Source organism: Papaver somniferum, chromosome 4 (assembly GCF_003573695.1).
Source record: "Papaver somniferum cultivar HN1 chromosome 4, ASM357369v1, whole genome shotgun sequence".
In the NCBI taxonomy this organism is placed as follows: domain Eukaryota; kingdom Viridiplantae; phylum Streptophyta; class Magnoliopsida; order Ranunculales; family Papaveraceae; genus Papaver; species Papaver somniferum.
The window spans coordinates 3,522,349-3,529,323 of NC_039361.1; positions in this window are offsets into that span (position 1 = coordinate 3,522,349).

The following is a 6,975-nucleotide window of genomic DNA, read 5'->3' on the forward strand; positions in this document are numbered from 1 at the left end:
CCGAAGTTAGCCATATGAACACTTTCATATCAACATATTCATCTTAACCATAACTAGTTCAAATGACTCAAATGAAACTAGTTCTAGAGTTGGTCAATTGTTTATATTCTCATAGAAGTATACAAGACATAATTGAAGCAAAATCTTTTTTGATTCACTCGAATCAATTCATGAACACTATAACTGATGAGTGCCAAATAATGTATATATTTATCCCTTTTTGTTGGCATTTAACTCATCTTTTGTGCAGTAATTCTTCATTTTATCCCATATTCTGTATTTTCATTGTTTTCAAGAATAAATATTTTTCTTACTTAATTTTGCATTTTTAGGTAACAAATAAAGTTTGGATGAATATCAGAGCGGAAAAGAGCAGAAAAGTAGTGAAAAGCCGGAAGAAATTACGCAAGGAAGACGCAAAGAATGGAGCGAACGTCCAAAAAGCTAGGATTGGGCTCAAGAAGGAAGAATTGTTCTTAAAGAAGATATGGGCTTGGCATACCCAAGGCCAAAAACCCTTACCCAAACCCATTTTCTATATCCATACCCGCCTCCATTCTCAGCCGTTAGATCGGATCCATTTCATCATCCAATGGTCGCTTCTTCATCGTTCATCAAAATCTGAAGTCCCTGCAAAACACCATAGTACCTAAATTCCAAGCCTTCGGATTAGATCACATTTAGATCCTACGGTCGCTTCTTTGTCTGCGCATCAAACCTCGATACTTCCGCGTAACACTACAACACCTAACTCCATCTGGTGTCGTCAATTTTGTTGTATCTCATAATCCAACGGTCGCCACATACCTCTCCATCGTAGTCGTTCGATTCAATCTATATGGGATCATCCAACGCTCTTTACTTGCTGTTCATCAAAACTCGCTACACCCGCTCAACACCCTAGCAACCGAACCCTATTACCCCAAAACAAACGGACCCTTCTTCTCCATCGGGTTCTTCCTCTCTTCTTCCCAAACAACAGAGAGCTGCTCTGCAACTCCATCACCTCCACCAGCTACACCTTCTTCTCGAACCACACCACCACCACAACCATCCGACAACACCATGATCTCCAGTAGCGCCACCCGACAACAGCAGCATCCTATCCCCCTAAGCCTAGCTGTTGTATCTAACCCACACGCATCTCACTGACCTAGATGTGGGTTTGATGCAACACCTCGATTTAGGGCATCAGAAGAATGGAGAGGAGCATAGGGAACAATTGCAGAGCATGAGTCAGCGTCGAATTGGGTAAATTTTATTTTGGGAACCCTAATTTTTGGGATTTGGGGGAAACCCTAATTTTAATGTTTGGGTATAAATTGAGGGTTGGGTATCACTGTTAAAGGTGTTCTTGGACTAGCCAAGTTACCAATTAGGTTTAATTTCAATTTTTGGTTTAATTCCAATTTCAATTTCAACTGTTAAAATTTTAGGGTTCTTAATTTAATTCAATTTCAATTTTTTTTTGCTTTGCTGTTAGTTCAATTTACCTTATGTTAATTTCATGTTCATTGCATTTCATTTCAATTCCAATTTCATGCTCAATGTCTGTTAATTTTAGTGTTTGATGTCTGTTAGTATAATGCAAGTTTTAGTTTTAGTGCTTGATATCTGTTTAGTCTTTCAGTGTGGATTTAATGTATGTTTAGTTTTAATGTCTGTTAGTATAATGCAAGTGACTGTTAGTTTTAGGTTTACAATGTTCAAATGACATGTTTTGTTCACTGTTAGTGGTAGAAGTTTAGTTTAGAATCCATGGAAGTTGAGCTCATTGAGAAATGGGGGGAATTTAGTGTCCAATGTTGCTTGTGATTGACTGTGCTGTTAAAAGACAGTCAATTCTAGGAGCAAAACAGTGGACAAGCTTCTTCTCCTCCCATTCCATTTGTATGTCTAGGATCTTGCCATTTTATTTTTGTATCTTGTTCTTTCTTTACTCTTTGCCTTAGGCTAACTGCCTTTGTGCCATCATTTCCCACTGCCTTTGGCCATTGGTCATTGTTTTTGCTCTAATTTTCCACTGTTTTCTTCCCCTTGGCTTGCTGCCTTTTTCTCGCTGCTGCTGCTGCTTTCTTTCCCCTGCTGTGCAGTACTGCTACTGCTGCTGGTGCTCCTAGGCCTGCTACCTGGTGCTGCCAGTTCTCCCTTGCTGCTGCCTCCTGCATCTGAGTTTCTGCAGCTGTTGCTGCCACTCCACTTCTCTTGCAGCTGTCTGCCACCACTGCTGCTGCTGCTTCCTCTCCAAGGCCCAGACCACAGCTCAGATTAAGGCCTAAGGCTCAGTTCACTACACTGAGCCCAAGCCCAAATTCAAAATCAAAGGCCCAGTTCACTGTTACAAGGCCCAGTGCTATTCAAAAACCTAAAGCCCAATTCACAGTCACTGTTAGCCCAAGGCCCAGTGCAATTCCAAAGGTTAAAAGCCCAGGTTCATAGCTAAAAAGCCTAGCTCTAGTTCACGGCCCAAATCATTCAAAGGCCCAAGGCCTAAAGCACTTCATCATTACAACAAACCCATTAAGCCCAATTTACTCAAAGGGTATTCAAAGCCCAACAATAGCAATTTTAGAGCCCAAAATAGCTAGAAACTCCAAACACACCCAGTCTCTGTGGATCGACCCGTACTTGCACGAGCTACAACTGACGACCGTGCACTTGCGGTATTACTGTAGGCCCGTTTTATTACGCTTAATTTTACACATCTCCGGGACCACCAAGTTTTTGGCGCCGCTGCCGGGGACTTGGGTCTGTGTTTTTTATTAGCTATTTTTGCATTTCACTGCATAGCATTTGCATCTGCATCTGCTTCACTTCATTTGCTGTTGGACCTGCTGTTCTGAACCTGTTTTTCCTCTGATGGGACGCCACCAAGGAAAAGAACCAAAACCCAACTGGGTTTTTGCAACAATATCAGAGCAGCTGGGCTGTGCTTAAAAGGTAACCCACTTAAGAGAACCCGAATTGTGGGCTTCCAATTTTTTTAATTGTGGGCTTGTAATATTAAAGCCAATTTTTGGGCTTCTCTTATTTTCTGTTGGGTTTGTAATAATTTATTTGTGGGCTTGTTTGTTTAATTTGTGGGCTTGTATTTAATTTTTGTGAGCTTGTTTAATTTGGACTTGTATTTTGTATTCTGGGTTTTTAAACCCAGCTGAGCTTGTAACCGATCACGCTAGGTTAACTCGTTAGTGGGTCGAGTACCCAAATTCTAGGCCGAGAGTTTGGACTCAGTTTCACCAAACGTTTTCAAACCAGCTGAGCCAAAGCAAACACAAAACCAACAGTGGGCTTGCTCCCATTCAAAAACCAAATTTTATTTTCTTTTCTTTTTTTTTTAAAAAAAAAAAAAAAAATTACTTTTCTCCCATTCAAAAAACCAAATTTTACTTGCTCCCATTTTTACAACCAAATTTTTTCCTCTTTATCCCATTAAAACCAAACTTGCTCCCAAAATTTTAAAAAAAAAAACAAAAAAATGTCTCCCACCAAAACCAAATTTTTCCCAAAAATCCAAACCCATTAAAAACCAAATTTTGAGCTTTGTAACATAGTTACTTAGGTTTTGAGCCAATCATGTCTAGATTTTGGCCTGCTTCGGGGAGTGGAAACAAAACACTTAGAGAACTTGCTTACGGGCCAAATTCACATTGTGATCCTCCCCCATTCCATGATGTCAATAGTTATAGGAATTATAATGGACATTTTCAAAGTCCCGAGCCGCAATACATGAACTCTAATGACTATTCATACATGCATCATTCATCGCAACGTGAAAATGAACATTTTGCTAGTGCCTCACTCACACAATCATCACTGATCGATCAAATAGAAGCTCGAATCACAGCTTTAGAAATGCAATCACATGAGGAATCTGTCACATCTAATTTTCTTAGGCAACCTGAAATCTATGCATGTCCCGCATGTGGTAGTTTAGACCACCCTGTTGAGAATTGTCATATTTTGCATAATTTTAGGCAATCTACAGAAAATCCAAGGTATGAAATGCCCATAAATTGTGAGAATGGTAGTCATTGGGACCATAATCAATCCTTTGAGGGTTGCGATCAATATTTTGTAAACCCTAATGACCATGCACACATGTACCAATTACCACAATTTGAACATGAAGAATTTTGTACCCCCATGAATTTAGACTCCACCACAGAAGCTTTCAGACTCAGTGAGCAAAAATTCGATAGATCTACATCACGAATTCATGCATATTTAGATCAGATTTTGCTTCACCTACAAAAGGAGGAAATTCATGAGGAAATGTATGTTGTCCCTAATGAAGTGTCTAGTCCCATTCATGTAAATAATGTTGAATATGAACCTAATTTAGAGGAACATGAATCGACTAATGACACCACCACTGTTAATGAGGACCAATATGCATGCTACCATGATGATGATTATGATGATTATGATGATATGTTAGAATAACATGAAAATATTGTGGAACCTGTTGGTTCAATAACATATGGCTTCTCGCCCTCGACCTTCATGAATGTTGTTTTTTCTAATACTCATTGTAATTCATATGATTTTGATATTGACATGGGATTCGTACAATTATTTTGTGAAGATGAGCATGACATAGGAATAGTTGAATCTTCTGTAGACACTAATATGCCTGAAAATATATTTGATGTGTCTGATTCTCTACCTAGGTCACATTGTGATATTTCTCCTGATTTTCCGATGCATAAGAATAAATTTGTTGATGATGTTGATGACTCTGATTGTGATCTTGCCAATTTGATTGATGATTGTGAGAATGACGTGACATGTGTAGATGAGTTAGGAGATTTTGATTTGATTGATAATGATATGCCTATTCTTCTACCTAAGTCACAATCTGATGGCCTTCCACCCAACCTAGATTTGGTTTGTACCGATATTGTAAAACCAATTTTTCTGATAATGCCCAACCTAGGTTTGGAACTGTGTGCTTCCCAAGTCCTCTTGGACTATTTTGCTTATAAGTATAATACATTTGAGGAACCACAGTTGGAATTAGCATGTTTGCCCGTCCCTAGCACAGTTCATTTCGAGCTAGACCTTGTGCATGATGAACCCCCGAAACTGCGCGATTTTGTTTTCAAAATTATATCTTCTGTAAAATCCAGGTTTGGGGGTAGCTCATTTTGTTTCACAGCTTCACTTGCATGCCTATCATATTATTATTGTGTGAAGCTGTTGAAACCTCTACACTTTTTCTTTTGGGTTGATCCTCAACTCTTTAGATTGTTAGTGTATGGTGAATTTTTTGTATATAATCCAGTAGATAAAATTTCTTAAAAACCCTTTTGTTCCTTTTGTATATATTTTTCTAAATCCAATATGATCTCGGCTGACATATGTTGGATTCTTGCCTTGAATAACGGAGTTCTAATATTGCTTTCGCCGAAATCGGGTATTCTCTTTCCTTTTTCTCTACTCAACATGATCCTCTTCATATGTTGTATTATAATTTTTTCCATATTTTGAAACATTGAGGACAATGTTTAGTTTAGGTTTGGGGGTATAGAGTAGATACCACGATAATATGCCATAATTGAAAACAAAACTCCATCTTTTTGAAAAAATTGAAAAATTCCAAAAAAATTGAAAAATCAAAATTAAAAATTAAAAAAATTAAAAAATCATAAAAATGGAGCTCATTTACCTTGAAATGTTGACTCTTGTGCAAATATTTAATTATTAGGAGTCTTAGTCTAGATATTTAGGCACCCTGATTCTAGCACAATTCACATAGTGATAAGAAATTTGCACGCGCACGATCTACCAATACATGTATGGCCTCGATCTTCAAGGTGTTTGATAGGAAGTTACGATTGCCAATCACTTTAGAATACTGAACGAAACTTGACTAGCTTGTTCTTTGGTTGGTTGGGATAGAAGGTGGAGGTTACATTAAGAAAGACAACCATCGAATTTAACTGGGTGCATCAAAAAGGGCTACCTCTTGCAAAGTGTCATGTAATCTTTTGTTTCCTTTTGTATTTGTATCAAAAGTGTTTCCTTATTCAAAAAAAAAAAAAAAAAAAAAAAACGATGTATATATTCAGGAAGAAAAAAATATATCAGAAAAATACAAAAAAAAATCAAGTATTTATCAATTCCATCCTCTCTTGTTCCAAAAATAAAAGAGAGTAGTAAATGTAAATAAGAGTCATGTAAATCGTCATTTTGTTGTTTTATTGTAATAAGCAAGGAAGGGTGTATGCCATTGATGTACAACGCGAGTAATTGTGAAATACCTCCAACTCATTCACAATTCTCGTAAAGTCCGGACAGCTAGCTAGATTTCGACCTTGGTTCTTAGCCTGAGAAACTATCTCTTGGTGATTAGTAGTCATAACTTCAGATCTTTCTTTACACATGTGTAGATACACTTTACACTCTTATCACATGTCTTTATTTGTTATCAGTGCTAGGATTGTGCCTTCGATAGCTAGATTGACATCTCCATTTTGCTGTGAGCTTAAACTGTTTTGCACATGTCACATTTGATGGAATCTGAGCTTATATTTTGACCTAGAACTTTGTAGGTACGTTCTAAGCAAACCTTCACGAGACTTCACTCGTCCACTAGGGACACTTAGTGGTTTAAAAGGCTTAGTGCATATGCTAAATGCATTCGAGAAACCAGCGACAGTGGTATAGGTAGGATTTCCTTAGTTTTGTTTTACTTGAGGACAAGTAAAATTCAGGTTTGGGGGTATTTGATGAGTGCTAAAAAGTGCATATTTCTATATATTTTTCTTGGCATTTAACTCATCTTTTATGCATTAATTCTACATTTTATCCCATATTCTGTATTTTCATTGTTTTCAAGAATAAATATTTTTCTTACTTAATTTTGCATTTTTAGGTAATAAATAAAGTCTGGATGACTTGCGGAGCGGAAAAGAGCTGAAGAGTAGTGAGAAGCCGGAAGAAATTACGCAAGGAAGCCGCAAAGAATGG